The following is a 19,490-nucleotide window of genomic DNA, read 5'->3' as shown; positions in this document are numbered from 1 at the left end:
TCGCTGCAAAGTTTGTGCGAGGCTCGCTTTAACTCTTTCTCGCTCGGTTTAACTCCTTCTCTATCGCTTTAACTCTTTCTCTCTCCGTTTAACCCTTTCGTGCTTGCAAGGCTGCGCTGCCCGCTGGTTGAGGAGTGAGACATCACCCTGGAGAGCAGCTTAGGGTTCCTCTCGTTTTCCAGGGAAGTTCAAAATTTGGGGGTTTTTTTGTTTGTTTTGTGCCTCCTGGTGAGGGTTCCTAACCCCCCTATTCGCCTGATCAGTCCTAATTACCGCAGTACCCTACTTCTGTCCCTTCCAGTCCTTACAGACCGTGACCTTAACACCACATTCTTCGAGCCTGCAGGGGGAGGAGACCCTGTTATATGCATCCTGTCCAGAGCACGGACACCTGTCCCCTTCCAGCCCTCAGGACAGTCCCCAAGGGTTGCTCTTTGGCCGTGCAGGTTTTGGTGCATTTTTGTCCCTGTGCCTGCCGGTCGGTGGTTTGGGAAGGGCTGTGCTGAGTTTACAGGTCCTGACCCCCCTGAGTAGTTTGGAACTGCAAGAATAAGCACAGCCCCAACCCTGCAGTGTTGTGGGCAAAAATGATTTTTGCTGATTTATGAATGTGTGAAGCACAAATTTACAGACACAGAAATGAGGCAGGAGGAGCCAGGGCTGAGTGAGAACCCAAAGCACATAGATCCCTCTCACTGCCACACCTCCCAGCCTGCATTTCCTCACCCTCCTGGGCTGACAGAGTGGGGATGTTTTGTGACAGATGCCAGTCTGGGATGCACTGCTCTCGGGTTGCTGTTGATAATTGCTGCCCTGAGATGTGCAGGATGTTTCTGCTTCGGCTCTGCAGCTGAAGAACGAGTCTGGACTCTTCACTTTTCCATCTTGAGGTTGTTTATTAATTCTTATCTATAAAATTTTCTTTCTGCCCAGCCGAGGTCTGCTCTGACCGCCCCTGAGGTGGTGTTGTCCTTTTATACTACAAACTACATATAACATATTTACACTTAATTCCCAATACCCATCACCTGTGTTAGACAGTGCACTTCTACTCTAAACCAATCCCAAAGTCCCAACATCACTGCAGAAAATGGAGAAGAAGAAGAAGAAGAAAGGCTGGACATGCCCAAGTTCCTCCATCTTGTCCCCATAACCCCCATACCAAAAATCCTAAAATCTACATTTTCACCCTGTGATCATTTTGTTATTACACCATTCAAACCTCTGTGACTTTCAGGTCCTCAAAGTTGGCAACTTGCTCCAAGGGTCAAAATCAAATCCCCAGGTGCTCTGGGCTGTGTGCCAGGGTCTCTGAGCCCGCTGACAAGGTTCTTAGCAACTCTGGGTATCCAAAGGGATGTATTGAGTTCCAACAGACTGCAGCTGTCCCCAAGGTGTCACCAGCACATGAGACGCAGTTTGCACCTCTGAGCAGCTTGGGCAGCTGTGTGCAGCTGTATTTCATGTGCCCATGTCCCTGTGCCCCAGCAAGGGCTGGAGGCACCTTCATGGGGTGGACCTCACCCGCAGCTCCACTCTGGCCTCTGGGTTTGTGGAATTTCCTAGGTTGTTGTTCATGGCCCGTGTTTGGGGCACTGGAAATAAACTTCCCCTCTGAAAAGTAGGTCCTGCACACGGGTTTTGGAAAGACCTATTAATTCGCTGTCTCTGCAGCTTTCTGTGTGACAAAATAGAGACATTTAATCTCCAAGCTGTCTCCTAGAATAGCTTTCCCTCCCTGGTTCCCCATGGCCACAGCCTGAGCAGAGGGGCCAAAGGGTAATGAAAGCCAGAGCTGCACAGCTCTTTCATCCTCCTGGGATGCATTATAAATCCATCTCTCCAAAGGCTCTTCAGTCTCTGGAGCTCACAAGCACAGTGTATTATTACAATGCAGCACTCTTTAGATAAATAAAACATAGTCCCTTAAAAGAAACCCCAATTCCTCCATGCTTCTGTGCAGGGATGAACTCTGTAAACTAAGACATAAAAGGCAGCTTTGACTGCTGACTTTCGTTCATATTTCCTTTGTTGCAATATCAAGTGCTGTCCCCAATATTGCAGTCTATGCCACCATTCCCTGCTAGGCACACAGGAATGAAAGTACAGTGGTAAAGCAGAAGGAAGATTGTGTATTTTTCCCCTGGAATTGCTACAACTGCTGCTTTACCAACAAACCACCTCCAGACCCTTAGTACACATCCTTGTATTTAAGAAGAAAGAAGTGAGAGCTCTGTTTAAGCAGGAATTATGTTGCTGGTTGAATTTATGAGACCCAGAAGAGACAGATATTTTGAAACCTTGCATCCTTGCTTGCTATATAATGCTAATGAGCAGAAATGAAAGGCTCTCTCCCTGTCCATGCCATCCAGCTTCTTTTTGTTGATTTTGCAATAAATTATCTCTCCCTTTTGTAGGACCAAGCTGCTGCTTGCTGGGTGGGTGCACTTGGATTTCTTGTTTGTTTTGTGGCAGGGTATAATAATGACAGATGAATTTTAAATACTGCCACAATTTATACCAGCTGAGGCTGATGAATACTCGACTGAATGATTGCTGAATCCCCAAATTGTTGAGAAGTATCTAAATTTTTGGGGCAATCAGTGACATAAAATAAAGGTGTACAAACTCCCTTGGAGATGCTCAGAGATATGGCCCCAGGGAATGCATATTTTTAAATAGCCCTTGGGAATTTGGGGGCAAAAACCCAGGGAGCTTGTTGGACTCTTTCCTGTGCACCATTTGGCCCATGTCTCAAGATTTAATCAGGTCATTTTGCACATCTTATAACAATCCCCACCAGTCTTAGAGTGAAATTTGGGTTTTAGAGGCAAACAAGATTGTGGGATCTCAGCACCTCAGGACTGAGGTGCAGAGGGACCGAGACCACCCTTGGGGGGCTCGGGAGTCCTGGAATGTTGCCAGAAGTGTCTGGTGGCTGGACTTTGATCCTACACAGGAGATGACACCTGTATGAGGATAGGAGGATTTCACTGGGGTAAATGGTGAAGGGATAAGTTAATTAGAGTGTAAGACACAGGGTTTAGGATTTCTGTACAGGGGGGGGTCTAAAGAAGTAAGATGGAGGAATTGGGGCGTGTCCTGTTCTTCTTCTTCTTCTTGGCCTCCATCTTCTGTGGTGATGTTGGCACTTTGGGATTGGTTATTACTAAAAGTGCACGGGTTAATAAGGGTAAAAGGTATTGGGGAAAAATGATAAATATTGTATACGTAACCTTGAGTATAAAGATAGGTGACCGCCCCGGGGGCTCGCAGTGTGTGCTCATGGCTGGCTGCTGAGCAGACCTCTGTCGGGCCAAGAGAAAATCTTTTAGATAAACAATTAATAAACACCGAGACCGAGAAAATATCTGGAGCCTCTTGTCCTTTGAAGCGCGGGCTGTCCAAGGCCACCCCGGGCCTTTCCAGGTCACCCAAACGGCCGAGAAACCGGCACAAGATCTCTACATTATTGTTAGTGAGTACAATCTGTGTGTCCCTATAGGGATTCTTGTGTTACCCTAACTCAGGAATCCTATCAACACAGTAAATGCATAATTTGGGGCTTTAAAATTTCCTTTCAGTGCAGCTGCAGTGACTGGGGACACGCTAAAGCAAGGGGTAGCTGTTTGTCTTGGCAGAGTGGGATCTGTTTTTGTTCTAATGTCTTTTGTTCTGTACCACAAACAGGCTTGTAGAACACGTAAAAAGACATGTTCTGGTAGGCTTTGAGCCAGGGGTCTCTAAAGGATGGAATTTAAAATATGATAAATATTCAGGTTCCTGTGAAATGGGTCCAGCTGCCAGCAGCTTTGAGGAGAAACCCCACAGTGCAAGGGGTGGCAACCTTGGAAGCAAACACAGTTGCCTCAGGCTTGTTCCTTGCTTAGGCCCCAGCCAAATGTACTGACTTCTCTCTGTCTCATTTCTTTTTCATGAAAAAATAAAAAAAATTATTGTTCCCTTCCCCCATAAAGGCTACACAAATGCAGTGGTCATGTGTGCCCTGCTCCAGCAGCACCCTTCCCCTCTGTGCTTTCCCACACAATCTCCTTTTCTCCAGCACACTGAGCCTGAAAATGCTCCTGAGTTTGGACTGAAAGAGTTTTGTTGCTTTGAAAGGCTCCAGGGCTGTTTTGACAATTTGGCTTTGTTTGGAACTTCATCATGGCAATGCTTCAGTTTATTTATAGAAACTTAGTCTCCCACAGATGACTGAAGAAACTCAGTGTTGTCTGATGTCGCTGCTAATTTTTAGGAACGTTTCTAATTTGATTTACAGTTGTCAGTGAAGGGCTGCATTGTTCTGCACAGAATTCTGTCTGGAACAGCCCTGGGCTTCATTTTTGTGAGTGAGCTCGGGGGAAGGCATTGCATTTCCCCAGCATGGCATTAGCACTGTTTGCAGAAGGAAAAGTCAGTGAGGGCTGGCTCAGGCAGGGCAGCTGGCAGTGAACAGGGTCCTGTGAACATCTTTGGAGCAGGGGGTGTTTGGGAAGCAGATTCCAGCAGGATCCAAGCTACAAGTTCATGTCAGCCACCCTCCATCAAGATCCCACATGGATCACGTGGGTCTTGGCAAAAATTTATTGAAAAATAAACAGATATTGAGTTCTCCAGCCCACAGTCTGGAACGTTATTATTATTTCTCCTGAAGAAGGATAGTTCTTGCAGCAGTGCCTATTTTTAAGGGAGGTCAGCACAAACTCCAGACCCAGGAGCTTCATGCAGGTCTGGAGAAACTTTGAGATGTGCTGATCCTTTGGTTTTGGCTGGCCAGTTGCTAAAATGCAACCTGAGAGACAACAGTGAGCCACTGTACTTCAGTCACTGAGAATGGCTGTGGCATTCACATTCTCTGGAAAAATCCCTTTGCCCAGGGTTTTTCTCCTGGGAAGCTGAGAAGCCTCCGAGAAAAGGAAAACAATATTATCTCATTTCCTTTTCCTGTGTTGTGCTCATGTGGAATGTGTTTGGAGATTGTTTACCCACAGGTGATTGTTTCATTGGATTCTGCTGTGAGTTGTTTTCACTCTTTGGCCAATCAGTGCCAAGCTGTGTCAGGACTCTGGAAAGAGTCAAGAGTTTTCATTGTTATCTTTTTAGCATTCTGTAAATACTCTTTCTGTATTCTTTAGTATAGTTTAGTATTCTTTAATATAGTTTAGTATTCTTTAATATAATATACTATAATAAAGCAATAAATCAGCCTTCTGAGAACATGGAGTCAGATGCATCATTCCTGCCTTCATCAGGACATTTCCCATCAAATACAATAAATGGGCTCTCGTTTTTCACCCAGCTTGTCCCAGAGCTCACCAGGGCTGCACAGTGAACACCACACCTGGGCTGGGCTGTAGCCACTGAAAGCCTCCAGGAGATGAGGCTGTCTCCCTGCCTGATGGACAAATCACCCATGAGGACAATGCAGGGCTGTTGAGTCACCCATGGAATTTTCTCCTTCCCATCTGCATGGCAGGGTTGGTGCCCCAGGGGACACCTGGCACCTAACCAACACCTGAGGTGTATAAATGAGTGAAATTTGAAGGTTTTGTGCTCTCTGCATTCCTCTGGGCGTTCTGGATGGAGCCTGGAAATGTATTTTGTATTCCCAGCTCACTTTCCCCCTGCCAGCTCCATGCTCTGGGTGAGGACAGCCTTGGTGTCAGCCCATGGTCACTGCTGAGGCACTGGAGGACACCTTGTCACCACAGAGCCCTCCCAGCCCAGCAGAGCTGTGTGCTGAGAGCCCTTGGGCTCCTGGGGGCTTCTCCCAGATCTCTGCCTGCAGGAACAGCTTGCAGGGTTAATGCAGGATCCTCTGAAAGGTGCTTTTCACAGCACAGGGGATGACATGAGGGTCTCAGATAAGGTCACACATGTTAAAACCAAGGCACCCCTGAGCTTTCCAGGCAGCCCTTGTGACCACAACACTGATCAGTAATTCCTGAGCAGAGCCATCCCTGAGCTGGAGCTCCCTGTTGAGCAGGATGGCATTTTGGTCTGAGCCCAGTGCTCACAGAGCCAGGTATTGACCAACTCACTCCTGCCAAGGGACCCACGAGGCAAATCTTTAAAATATGAAAAGATAATTCCTGGATTGTGACCAAATCCCCCCAGCCAGGCCACGAAGCTGAGTGCAGGGTGGGGAATGTGAGCTGCAAAACAGTTAAAGCCTTCTCTGAAGGGTTGGTGCCACATTATTTGCATGATTCACAGTTGACAGATGGGCTTCTGCCTATACTGAGGGGGGACCAGTTCTTCAATTACCATCATTAAATAATAATCATGACCGTTTACACTGAAAGGAAAACAATTTTGTGGTGACCACATTACACCAATTTTTATTTCCTTGGTTTTTTTGTTTTAATTCCAGTCTTGGGGAAGAAGGTCTCTTTTCTCAATTCCCATTTACAGAATATGCAGCTGAGAGAGCTCTGCCCACCCACACACTTTAACATTTCAGATATCAGCATTTCCAAGCAGGCTGGATGAACTCTTTCTAAACCTGTCTGGAGGAAGCATGGTTGAAATCTTCACAGCAGAAGAGTGAAAAACAGTGATAGATGCAAACACTGCCATCTCTGCTGTGCCACCCATTTCCACTGCATTTTTGAGGAAATCCTCTGTTTGGACGCATCTGTTCTGTACAGGAGAGCACAGCACAGGAATCCTGAGCTGCTGGCAGTTGTACTGAAAGAATTGTTGTAGCTAAAGCTAAAAAAAAAAAAAAAAATATTACAAGTGATGCAAAAGCCATTCAGGTGTTTCTCTTTAATCCCTTCTCAACAGTAGGGATCCCTCTCTTGCCATGGCTCCCTTGGCTTCCACCCCAAAGCATTTGTACCTCAGCATCTGCCATTTACTGACACTGAGCCCATGTGTTGCCTTGTGCAATGTTATCCCACTTTATTCTGCTGCACTGAGGCAATGAGTAGAGACTTAAACCACATAAACCAATCCTAAAATCCTTTCTGATTCATGGGGAGCCCAGTTGTGTCATAGGTGGGACAGTCACAATACAAAGCAACATTCCATTTTCAGAAGGCTTCAAACCCTGTTTTACTATAGCCTGCATGCTTTTTATACATCTTACAAAACTCATAACTTTACATTTTACTCATTGGTCACAAGAGACAAACAAAGTGCTCATTGGAATAGGCAGTTGCAGGTTTCTCTTATTTATCCTTCTTTCTTTCTTGGTTTCTATGTGAACAACCTTGGTAGAAAATTCTTTCAGGGGTGAACATGGATCCTCTTATCAAACATGGATCCTCTTATCGAACTCCTCTCTGGCTCACAGAAGTCACTGTAAAACCTCTTCCACACAGTTGGTGCTTGGGGAGTGCTGAAGGAGAGAGCAGGCAGGATGAAGATGTGAATAACGACTGCACAGTTCCCATTTTGTTCCACATTTGTGAAACAAATTGTTTTATACAACAGTTTTTAACTTGTGCTGTTTTCATGGGAGAGTGGAGATGGTGTCAGCCCAGGCAGCCCCTCATTCTGAGCTGTGGCAGCAATTCCTACACATTTCTAGTAAATCGAAATGGGAGAATGTTTCCATTTGTTGCCTTTGTTTGTCTAATAGCAGTCAAGTTCCCTCTAGAATACTAGAATAACAAGCTCCCTCTTCCCCAGCCTCTGGGTCAGTAGCAGAACAAGCTCACTGGCCAGTTCCACTTAATTATTGCTCATTTTTGGTGAAGGAAAGAATAAACATCCCTGTGTGATTCTGCTTAACTGATGTGTCTGGTCATTAATAGCCAGTTTTGGTCTCCCTTTCAGCCTATGTGCCACAAAATATACAAAATATCCTTCTGTCTCCAGGATCAGGCTGTCTGGGAAGAAACTGTTCTGTGAAAACACTGGACAAAAAGCTTATTGAACAATGCTTCCTTTTGAACAGAAGACTGATCCCTCTTTTTATTTTTAGCCTATTAACAACAAATGTTGCTTTATTGCCTCACTTTTCATGGTTGAAGATGTGTTTTCAATTTGGACAAAGATCTCTACCCAGAAAGATTCACCACATGGGTCTTTTCCTCTGCCTTGCCCTACACAAACTCTCTGAGTTCTCACTGGATGCAGGTTTATCCGTTGTGAAAAATGTGTATTTTATGATTTGCTTTTTGCAAATATTAAAATGAATATTGTATGTGTTGTGTTAGAAAGTAATGCTGTGTTAATTTTCTTAAGTAGTGTGTTAAATACAGTTTTAGGTTATAACAAAATGTTAAAATAGAAACTATGCTATGTAGGATACTTTTTTAAAAGAAAGGACTTGCAGTGAGATAGCAGCCACAGGACACCTGAATCTTTCAGAGAAAGAGAATTTATTGCTCCATTATCAGAAGAAATGAACTTCTTCCCGCCTCGAAGGCGCTGTCAGGATTCAGAGGAAGAAGCAGAGGATGACCAGACAGAATCCTGTGTTTGAATGGAATTTATGCATCATGTATGAGGTGTATGAATATGCAACAGGTTATTGTTTTTAAGGGTTAATCCTCTGTAAAGGTGGGTCCTTTTTAGGGCTCTTGCTGCCCAGAAAGAGGTACCAGGACATCTGTAACTCTTTGTTTCTATTGTCTCATATTATCCTAATTCAATTTGCCTAAATTATTATTACTCTAATTGTATTACTATTTTTATAACCATTTTATTACTATTAAACTTTAAAAATTTAAAAAAAACCCAAGTGATTGGCGTTTTTCACATCCATGCTCCAGACTGACTTTGCAGCAAGTCCCAGCTTCTAAAACCCCAGGAAACTTCTAAAACTTTTCCAGTGCCTGGGCATCAGTTCCAAACTCTGACCATTTTGCCACGTGGATCTCGTGCAAAATCAGGTGATGCTCTGGAGAGGACAGAGGGGCTTTTGTCCTCCTCCTTTTTGGGCAGCAGTGACCAGCTGAGAGTCCCTGGCTGCAGGGAGGACACTGGGAAGAGGCAGGGTGTGGATGCCAGGCTGCTGCTGGAGATGGGCTTCTGTCCCTCAGTAATAGCTGCCTCTTCCAGTCAGGTCTCATAAGCTCTTGGAGGTCTACAACATACCCAAGATAGCTCAGCTACCTTTGGAAGCATTAAACAAGCAGGATGGCTTCTGTTGCAGTGTTGGAAACAAAAAGATTTAATAAAAGGCAAAATAACAAACAGAAAAACCAAGCCAGGTGCAAGAGGCTCCTGCTCCTGGTAAAAGACCTCACAACAGCCATCAGTTTCTTTGTTCACTTCTATTTCTGGTAAATAGCTCAAGCAGGACTTTCTGGCTCCTGTCCAATTGGCCATCCTTCAGTCTGAGGTGAGGTCCCCCAGGCCTATGAAGTGGCATTTTCACCTAATTGAGTAGAGAAACTTCTGGGCTTCATTCCTTTTTGAGGGGACAAAGGATGGCTTTGTCACTCCATCAACAGGGAGCACATTCCTATATCTCACCCTTTATATACATCTAAAAAGAAGGAGGAGAAAGGAACATGAATTGAAAAAGTCTCTCCCTTGTCGACAATTTGTAGTTATGCCAATAATTTTTAAATTTGGTTCTAATTTTCTATCTTAAATTTGGTGAAATGTTTTCCTAAGCAAGCCTCAAATTTCTGGCTATATATGATTTGAACATAGAGGTAGATGAACAACTTTTTGACACAACAACATTCCTATATCCCTCTGATATTTCAACAGCAGTTCCATTTGCCCAGATTAAGGGACATTTAAACATCCCAGGTCAGCTCTGCACACCTGACTCCCCCTGGAATTTTAGAGGCTCTCAACCCTTCTCTGCCAATGGTTTTAGGGAGTGTCAGGTTTGTGTCAGTGTCTCTTCAGTGCTAGTGCTCTTCTCTGTAAAGATTTCAAATTATCTATTTCCACTTCTGGAAGGGAGAGGAGCTTTCTGTCTTACCCAGCAAAATCCCTGTTCCCATTCCCAAGGATTTTAGTCCTGTGCTACAGGGAGGACAAGGCACATCATCTGCTTCTGCATACAATTTATTATCACCATTTCCTCCTGCTTCAGCTCTGCTTCTGATGACAGGCTCAAAATAACAAAGAAAAAGAGGAGCAAGTGCAGGAATAATGTGCTGGACTGCACATGAAGTGTCCTCCTTAAGCTGCACCAGGAGCAAGTGGAACCTGTGTGTGATGGTCTGGGGCTCTCAGCAGAGGCCAGTCCTGCAAAGATTATCCTAGGAATAAATATATGCATTAAAATGGGATCAGAATGTAAGAGAATAGAGGAAATCTCCATAGTCATAAGCCCGGAGTAGACCCAGAACCATCAGCTGTGAGATTTCTGTAGAAATTTCTGTAGAAATGTCATGTGTGTGAACCCCACCAGACTGCAGGAGTGCCCTGCCTGGTTTAATGCAAACAATTGAATTAATCATTAATCTCACAGATAACTGTGAGAGTGCAGCTTAAATTCCACTGGGGATCACTAAAGTCCAGTCACTGCAGGAGAACTTTACAGCACCCTGCAGTGTAATCAACTCTGCTGATTTAAATAGAAGTCCTCTGAAGGGAATTTAAACCTTTGAATCTTCCTGAACCAGCTGATCTCCTTTCAAGAAGAAGGAAGATTTGTACCACTACTTTTTCTACTCATAAAATCCCTCTTGCCTTTTCACATTTTGAGATATTTCATTTTCAGTGCCTATAATTCCACAAGGTACCTTCATGTTGTGTAAAATACAGACACTTTGCAGTGGATGACCTGTGGTACAGAAACTGCCTTCTCCCATCAAATATTTCCTGTAGGCAGGAAAACACTTTTTAAAAGAAAATAAAACAATCTGGAATTCTTTCCTGCTCTTTGTCCCAGGAAAGCACAACATCAGACCTGATGGTAAGACAAGGTCCACAAAAGAATAACTCTCTTCAAAGAAATCCAAGACAAGGTCCACAAAGAAATAACTCTTTCCAAAGGAATCCAAGACAAAGTCCACAAAAGAATAATAAAGGAATCATGTGTTAATAGAAGCTGGCACATCAGTCCCTGCATTCACAGGTTCCTGTGTGAGGAAATTGTGGCTGTCACTTTCAGAGACACATCCTGTTCTTTCTGGTGCTGGGAGACTGAGGTCTTGCTCAGATCTGCTGACATGTGAGGATTCTCTTTGTTGCCCTGCTTGTGGCTGTCACAGCACATCAGGTTCATTACCAGCTGAGGTAAGATTTGTTTGATGAGCCTGACAAGAAATGTTGAAGTGTCTGAGGTTGCTTGGGATAATTCATCTGAGAGAGAGGGTGAGTTCCTTGCACTGGAAAATGCTTGTGTGCTGGAAAGAGCTACAGCTGAAGGGAGAGCAGATGTACAGAAGAATTCCATCACAAACGATTGCACCATGTCACCTTCCCTTAATAACCTTGGCCTGACACAGCCAGGTGAGGGATGCAGCTGCCAAGCTGACATTTCCCTCAGGAAATTCTCTGTCCCTCATCTGGTTCCCCCCCTCCCTTCACTTGCAAAATCTTTGATAATTAAATCACTCTGAAGGCAAATGATCTGTTGGTACAATTCATTTGATAATTCAGCCTAAGCCCCACATTTCTCTTTGCACAAATGAAATTAGCTCTGCTCACAAAAGATCTGCTCCTGAGCTACCTGCTCACTCACACAATCCCTTTCCTAATTAGATGGCTGATACCAGCAAAGCATGGCTTTCTTCCCAGCACAGGGGAACCAAAAAGATGCTTTTCACTGGAGAGGCCCTGGAGACCCTGATGGAAAGGAGAGGGAGAGATTAATTCGGATTTCTTACTCTTTTTCTCCCATCACTCAGCTATGCTTCCTTTTCTTTAGTGTTTGTTTCTAAGAACTGAATGAAGTTTTCATAAATCCCTATTTAGGGAAGAAGAGCAGCAGTCAGGTTTGGCCTGAAAAGCACAGACTTTTTCATAAATACCTTTTTTAAGAAGAGCATCACGCAGGTTTGCCTTGGAGAGCGCAGATTTTCCCCTGCTCTGGAAGTGCCAGCAGACAATTTTTCCCCATTGCATCCCAGTCCAGCTGCTCCAGAGGATGCAGCACCTTCAGGGAGGATTCCACTTGAAACAAACTCCATGGATTTCTGTTGTTGCTGCCCATGGATGAAGCTTGAATGTTTTTTCCATCAGAAATCAGAGGGGTGTAATGGTCCTTGGCTCTGCATCCTTCCCCCAGGGCAGGTGGTATCAAACTGCACTCTCCAACCACAAATCCCCAAACCCCTCTGGGACTGCAGAGATAAAAGCAAATATCTCTGTAATTAATATGTTTGATAAGTAATGGGCAGCCAGTTAAAACCCAGGAGATGCAAGTGGTGGCAGAAGTGGCTGAGGATGGCAGTGAGAGAAGGTTGGAGAACAGGAGCCAAGCAGGGACTGGGCTGGGATAGGAACTGCTCGTAGCTCACAGGGCAGGTTCACTGGGACTCCAGAAGAAAGGGGAAACTGAAAATCAACACCCCAAAAGCTGTAGCTGACATAAAAGGATCCTGCTGGCATCAGCACTGCCAAAACTTTACATGAGCAGCCAGCACCCAGCTGGGGCTGACCAACATCCCAGGATGAGCTGTTGTCCCAGCCCCACTGCTCAGATTGTACAGCAGCTTCAGAAGCAGCTGCCATACTTTGTCCCTGACCAGCAAAACCAGATCAACCCTGCTCTGATCTAGCTTCTAGTTGGTGGCTGGCTAAATCAGTGTTAGCTGCTGGCCTCCTGATCATCTGGTGTCACATTTCCCCCTAGAATCAGCCCAAACGAGCACATTTTAATTTGGGGGGTGTTGGGGAAGATGAAAAAGCCTTATCAATATGATTGCCTGGCAAAAGATTTTGAGAATATAGAAACTATAAGGGAGATTGAAATGAAAGCAAGCTTTGAGATCCCTCAGTTACTGAACAACTGGAAAACAATGGCATGGCCAGCTGAAGGTAATCCCCTTTTGATCAAACAACACCCTCTGCTTGCAGGCAGGCCCAAGGGTCAGAGCAGACCCTGCAAGCTTGGCAGAAGAGGCCCAAAGAGGAGTTTTTAGGGTTTAAAATGTAACACAGTACAGTAATGTAATGATTCTTATAAGCTGTATGTAAATGCTATAAGATTTGTATCTTGTACTAGATTGGTTGTGAGAATTAGAATATTCAGCACAGAAGAAGATTTATTGTATTGTAATGAAAACCTTGCACTCTTATGCTTTTGCTCTCTTATATTTTTACTCTCTCACCCTCTCATCCTCTCTCCCCCTCTCTTCTCTCTTTGCTGCTCTGAGCTGTGTTTGGCAGCTCCCAGCAGGGCCCTGCACCCAGGCCCTTTGCAATAAACCCCAAATCCCAGCAGGGCCCTGCCCCCAGGCCCTTTGCAATGAACCCCAAGTTCCAGGCCTGGCTTCAGAGATCTCTCGTCTCCGTCCGTCCTGACCATCCTAGCCCCCAACACTCCTACATGGGGGAAGGCAAACCTCTTTGTTGTGTTTGACCTGAAACTCCAGCTTGCCTGTAATTCACAGGCCTGTTGTCCTGTGCTTGCAGAGCCAGGGCCCAGCTCAGCTCTGCTGCTTCAGCTCTCTGCAGGCGTGACCCTCACGTGTGCCTCCAACACCGGAACAGTTTTCTTATGGGAGCCTGAGGGAATCAGGAAGGAGAAATGGAGAAGCATCCATTCCAAGCCTTGATTTCTGAAGAGGAGAGTACCACAGGCTGACTGATATCCTCACACCAACAGGGGGCAAACCCAGCTTTCCTGGCTTCTCTATTCAGGTTTTGCCTGTAACCCATTGAAGCACAAAGGGCTTGGACTTCAAGAGCTCATAATGACTGAAGAGAGAAATAAACACGTTGTACTACAAACTTACATACTTTTGAAGTGTTATAGTTTCTCTACCACATCCTACCAGTATCAGCAAACACTAGGAAAAAACCAAGGAAATAATCTCTTTTATTTAAAGTACTCGGAATGGCAAGACCTGACCTTTGTTTAAGAATTGTTGAAGTTGGAAAAGACCTTAAAATTCATCAAGTCCAGCCTTTGACTGAATACCACCAATAGTACTGGAATTCTAACCTGAAAAGGAAAAAAAAAATGCTTTGCACTGTGCAAAAGGCCTGGTTTCACTTGAGTGCTTTTTGTGCTGTAGTATCAGAACAAGGCAAGGGAAGTCTGCATCCTGACTTGTGCCAAAGATGCCAGGCAGTCCTACAGAAGCCTGTGTGCTAAACTTAACAGACTCTGCACTCCCTTAGCCAGAGAGGCAATCTTTGTTTCTTCAAGCATGGCAGAGAACTGCCTGTTGTGATGTCCCTGCTGTCATTTTGGTGTTCACATCTGCCATTTTCACTGCTGGGTGATTTCCTGACTCAGTGGGGTTAGGAACTTCCCTGAATGACTGTTTTTCTTATTTTTTCCTCCTAATATTGCTCTCAGGTTAACTCTCCTTTCCCTTTCTTCATGTGAGCAAACAGACTGAAAACATTTCCTACAGCTCCTTGCTCTTTGTGAAACATCAATTCCAGGCTCTTTAAGAGTAGCTCTCCCTCAGTTTGCTCCTTCCCTTGCTCTCCCTTCTCTCCAGGCTGTGCCTGTGCTCCCTGCTCGGAGTCACCCAGCCCCGAGTGCTGCTGGCACGGGGCCACCTCACAGCCCAGATGGTGCCACCTGCTGCTCCTGCCAGGGGCTCTGGAGACCAGCTCCTCATTCCAGACACAAATCCAAATGTTGGGGAAGATGAAACAGGAAAGCCTTATAGATATCAATATATAAATATTATGTATAATATTTATATATAATATATAAATATATTATATTAAATATATACTATATAACATAGTATATATATTATATATAATCTATTTAATATATAATATATTACATATATCTATTATATCTATCTATTATATATATTATATATATTATATTTAGAGAATATGGAAACTATAAGTGAGATTGAAATGAAAGCAAGCTTTGAGATACCTCAGTTACTGAACAACTGGAAAACAATGTCATGGCCAGCTGAAGGTAATCCCCTTTTGATGGAACAACACCCTCTGCTTGCAGACAGGCCCAAGAGTCAGAGCAGACCCTGCCAGCTTGGCAGAAGGGGCCCAAAGAGGAGTTTTTAGGGTTTAAAATGTAACACAGTGTGGTAATGTAGTGATTCTTATAAGCCGTATGTAAATGCTATAGGATTTGTATCTTGTACTAGATTGGTTAGTGAGAACCAGAATATTCAGCACAGAAGAAGATTTATTGTATTGTAATGAGAACGTCACTCTCTCATCCTTTTTACCACGCTCTTGCCTTCTTTCTTGTCACTGTCATATTTTTTGAAAAATCACTTTGCTCAGGGTTCTTCTCCTGGGAAGCTGAGGAGCCTCAGAGAGAAATGAAAACAATAATTATGTGATTTGCTTCTCCTGTGTTTGCTGCTTTGGACTGTGGTCTGGAGATTGTTTACCAACTGGTCATTGTTTGATTGGTTTCATGTGAATTGTTTTAACTTAATGGCCAATCACCATCAGCTTTGTCGAGGCTCTGGAGAGTCACAAGTTTTCATTAGTATCTTGTCAAGCCTTCTGTAAGTATCCTTTCTCTATTCCTTGGTATGGTTTTAGTATGATATGATATGATATGATTGATATATGATATGATGTGATCCTTCTAAGAACATGGAGTCAGATTCACTCATCTCTCACCTCATCCTGTGGCTGGCAACTCCCAGCAGAGCCCTGCACCCAGGCCCTTTGCAATAAATGCAATTAACCACAAGTTCCATGACCTGGCTTCAGACATCTCTGTCTCTGTCTGTCCTGACTGTCCTACCCACCGTCCCTACAGCCCCTCACATCAGGGAATGGTGACACCGGAAGGAGCTGCTCCCTGCTTCCCTCCTGAAAGATGCTCTGGGATTTTTGAGGTCCCCTGTCATGGGGAGGAAAGATGAATTTGACTCCATGTTCTTAGAAGGCTTATATTATATTATATTATATTATATTATATTATATTATATTATATTATATTATATTATATTATATTATGCTATACTAAAACTATACTAAAGAATAGAGAAAGGATCCTTACAGAAGGCTTAACAAGATACTAATGAAAAACCTGTGACTCTCTAGAATCTCGACACAGCTGGCTGTGATTGGCCATTAAGTCAAAAACAATTCACATGTTGGATAAACAATCTCCAGCCACATTCCAAAGCAGCAAAACACAGGAGAAGCAAACGAGATAATATTGTTTTCCTTTTTCTCTGAGGCTTCTCCGCTTCCCACAAGAAGAAATCCTGGCAAAGGGATTTTTCCAGAAAATATGACAGTGCCAGGATGCCTTCACCCCTCCTGAAGGCATCTTTGTTTAGCACCATCTGAATCTGCTCCAGGCTCCCTGGCTGAGGCATGGGGCAGGCTGCTGCTCACCTAGGTGAGCTAGCACCTCTCCTCCTTGCAGCTGCTGTCCTGGTGAGGACTGTCACTTTGGGGCTGGTTATTCTTGGTTTTATCCACCCCATGGTCTGTGGGTTTTTCCCAGCTGTTGTGGCAAACAGAAAGGAACCAAAAGCTCTTCTGCCAGCTGGTGTGATGTAACCTCTCCCAGCTTCTGATGAGCTTGCTGGTGGTTGTTTGGAATGGTACTGCTCCACTCACATTGTGCTCTTTGTTTCAGTGCTCTAGAAATGTGGATTTAGGGCTTTAGGTCTTGTAAGTTGTGATTTTGCTTATGGATGCTATTGTACCCTCTGGAGACTTCATAGCACCAGAGATTCTACAATAGGGCATTAGTTTTCTTAGAAAAGTAATACTTTTCTAAGTATATTTCTTAGAAAATAATACTTTTCTACTGCTGTGGCTGAAACAATCATGAGATGGCCACAGCAAAAATGTTATCCTGGAATATAGGGGCACAGTTTGGGGTCACTGGGGTGGGGCTGTGCTGTAGGCACAGTTTGGGGTCACTGGGATGGGGCTGTGGGCACAGTTTGGGGTCACTGGGATGGGGCTGCAGGCACAGTTTGGGGTCACTGGGATGGGGCTGCAGGCACAGTTTGGGGTCACTGAATGGGCTGGCCCAGCCCCATCCCCAGTGGGCACAGCTGTGAGCAGCAGGTGAGCAGCACTGACAGCAATGAGCCATGGGGTGCCCAGGTGTGCTGAGCAACCACCAAAGGGAGCAGAGGGCACACAGGGACAGGGCTTCAACATGAGGAGGGTAAAAGATTGGGCTAAAGAACAAGAAGGGCAGATGCTTGGAGCCTTCTGATGTAGTGTGGAGCTGCTCTGTGTATTGTGGCCAGCTTGATTGTGGTGTTTGCTGCAACACTGGAGCCAGTTCTTATTGATGGGAAAGTAAATGGAGGCATGTGGAAAGGTCAGTGCATGGCCATGTGTGTGCAGAGAATATAGAAAAAGGTGCCACTTTCTGGGATGCCCACACCCAGCTGGATTGTGGCTACGCTGGAGAGAGGAGTTTAGGTGGGGAGTAGCAAAGTTGAAAGTGTGGTGAGTGATTGTTTCATATTAGCAAGTATAATTTGGATTTGAGCTCTCCTTTCCTTTGGGGCAAAGGGATGTATGAAGGTGTTTGGGAAACGCAAGACAGAGAACAAATATTATGCAAAGCAAAGGCTTAGAGAGCCCCTGAAGAGCCATAAGATAAAGCTGAGCTCTACCTCCTCTGTAACTTGAAGTTAGTTTGAGAAGCCAGAATTAGGAAAAGCCCAAGACACTGTGTGTGCTCATCCTGGGACTTGTCCAGCCCCTGTCACTGTGGCAGAAACACAGAAATGCCACCTACCACATCCCACAGCTGTGAGCTGTGCCCACCCTGCCATAGCTCTGCTCCAACACCCCCTGACCCAACATGACCCCTGCTCTGCAACAAATCCAATGTGAGCAGTGACACAGCTGCCATCCATAGCCTTCTAAATCCTGCAGTGGATTAGAAATGTATTTATAGGAGCTGAGATGAATATTAATAAGTAGTTCCTCCCTGAAATCTAAATGTCTCCTGAAATCACCAGCTTTTCAGCCAACATAAATTAGCATAAAACTACTGCTAATCTCTGTCCTGGGTGAGGGGTTGGAAAGCAGCCCCGCAGCACAGCAACTCAGAGTCTAATTAAAAGCACCAGCTCAATCAGTAGTTCAGTGGATGGGACCTCCTGTCTATTAATTAGCAGGATGCTGCTGTAATCTCATCCCTCACCAGGCAGATCACTCATATCCCCTTTAATGGCTCCAAGTGGTCACTACAAGTCCTTCTAGATGTGTTTGCCACAGCAGCTGCTTTGCCCTGTGGAGGGATAATCAATAGTTTGTCTCTTCTCAAAAAAAGCACATTGGTGAAAATGTGCCTGGGTTTGGGGTTTGTTCAAGTGCTGGGAATCCTGAGCAATGTTCTCCATTTCATATCTAAATTCTCCATTTTGTAGATGTAGAAGCACAGGTTTAAGAATATTCTGGACTCTAATCTGAGCTGGTATCTCTCATGTAGACCAGGTAAGACCCAGTCACCAGACAGGCACCTTGGGTGGGCTCTTTCTCAGCACAGAGCTGAGCCATTGACAGGAACATGAGGGAAAAGCATGTGGGCTGTGGCTTGTCTGAATTTCTGCTCTAGCTTCAGCCCTTGGGGTCCTGCTGTGTCCCTGGGCACCCTGGTTCTGTGGCTGATTTCTCTTTCTGTTCCGGAGTGGATGTAAATTGTTATTGGGACTAGGCTGATTAAAAAGGAAGTTTTGACTGTGTTTATAATTGTGCTAGGGGTATTTTTGAGGTTGTTGGATAGAAGAGGGAATAGGATGGGGGTGGAGAGGGTTACTAGGGTTAAGAGCATAAATGTGTTTAGGACCAGTGAGAGGTCCATTACTTTCACTTGGACTTGCACCAAGATGAGTTTTGCTCCTTCAAAACAGGCAGCACAGCAAGTCTGCAGGGAACATCAGACCTGCTGCCTGACAGCCTCTGAAAAATCCAGGAGGACTCTGCTTAAAGCACTACTGAAAATGTTTCTGCATCTAAACCCTAATCAGTTGTTGTTGGAGGAAGAGGGAAATATGATCAGCAATTCACTGCATAAATTAGGAACTCTTCTAGAGCTGGCTGAAATTAATTCCTGGCCATGGGGATGTGAGAAGATGGGCTGAGGGCAGATGGATTTGTGCTACCTCAAATGCCAGAGTGTGTAAGATCAATGCTGTGCCTTGGACAGCACTGCTCAAAGGAAACCACCTGCACCCAGCCTGCAGGGGTGGGAGAGGAAAGGGACTCTGACACTGCTAAATCACAGTGACCATGTGCAGTGGGGTCAACTTCCATGTGCCAGCACTGAGAGGCCAGCAAGAATTCCATGGGATGAGTTAAAGGCTATTGAAATGGGTAAGAATTCCATGGGATGAGTTAAAGGCTTTTGAAATGAGTAAGAATTCTATGGGATGAGTTAAAGGCTTTTGAAATGGGCAGGAATTCCATGGGATGAGTTAAATGCTATTGAAATGGGTAAGAATTCCATGGAA

Source organism: Ammospiza nelsoni, chromosome 15, assembly GCF_027579445.1.
Source record: "Ammospiza nelsoni isolate bAmmNel1 chromosome 15, bAmmNel1.pri, whole genome shotgun sequence".
In the NCBI taxonomy this organism is placed as follows: domain Eukaryota; kingdom Metazoa; phylum Chordata; class Aves; order Passeriformes; family Passerellidae; genus Ammospiza; species Ammospiza nelsoni.
The sequence above is the reverse complement of the archived record's forward strand: the minus strand, read 5'-3'. Positions refer to the sequence as shown.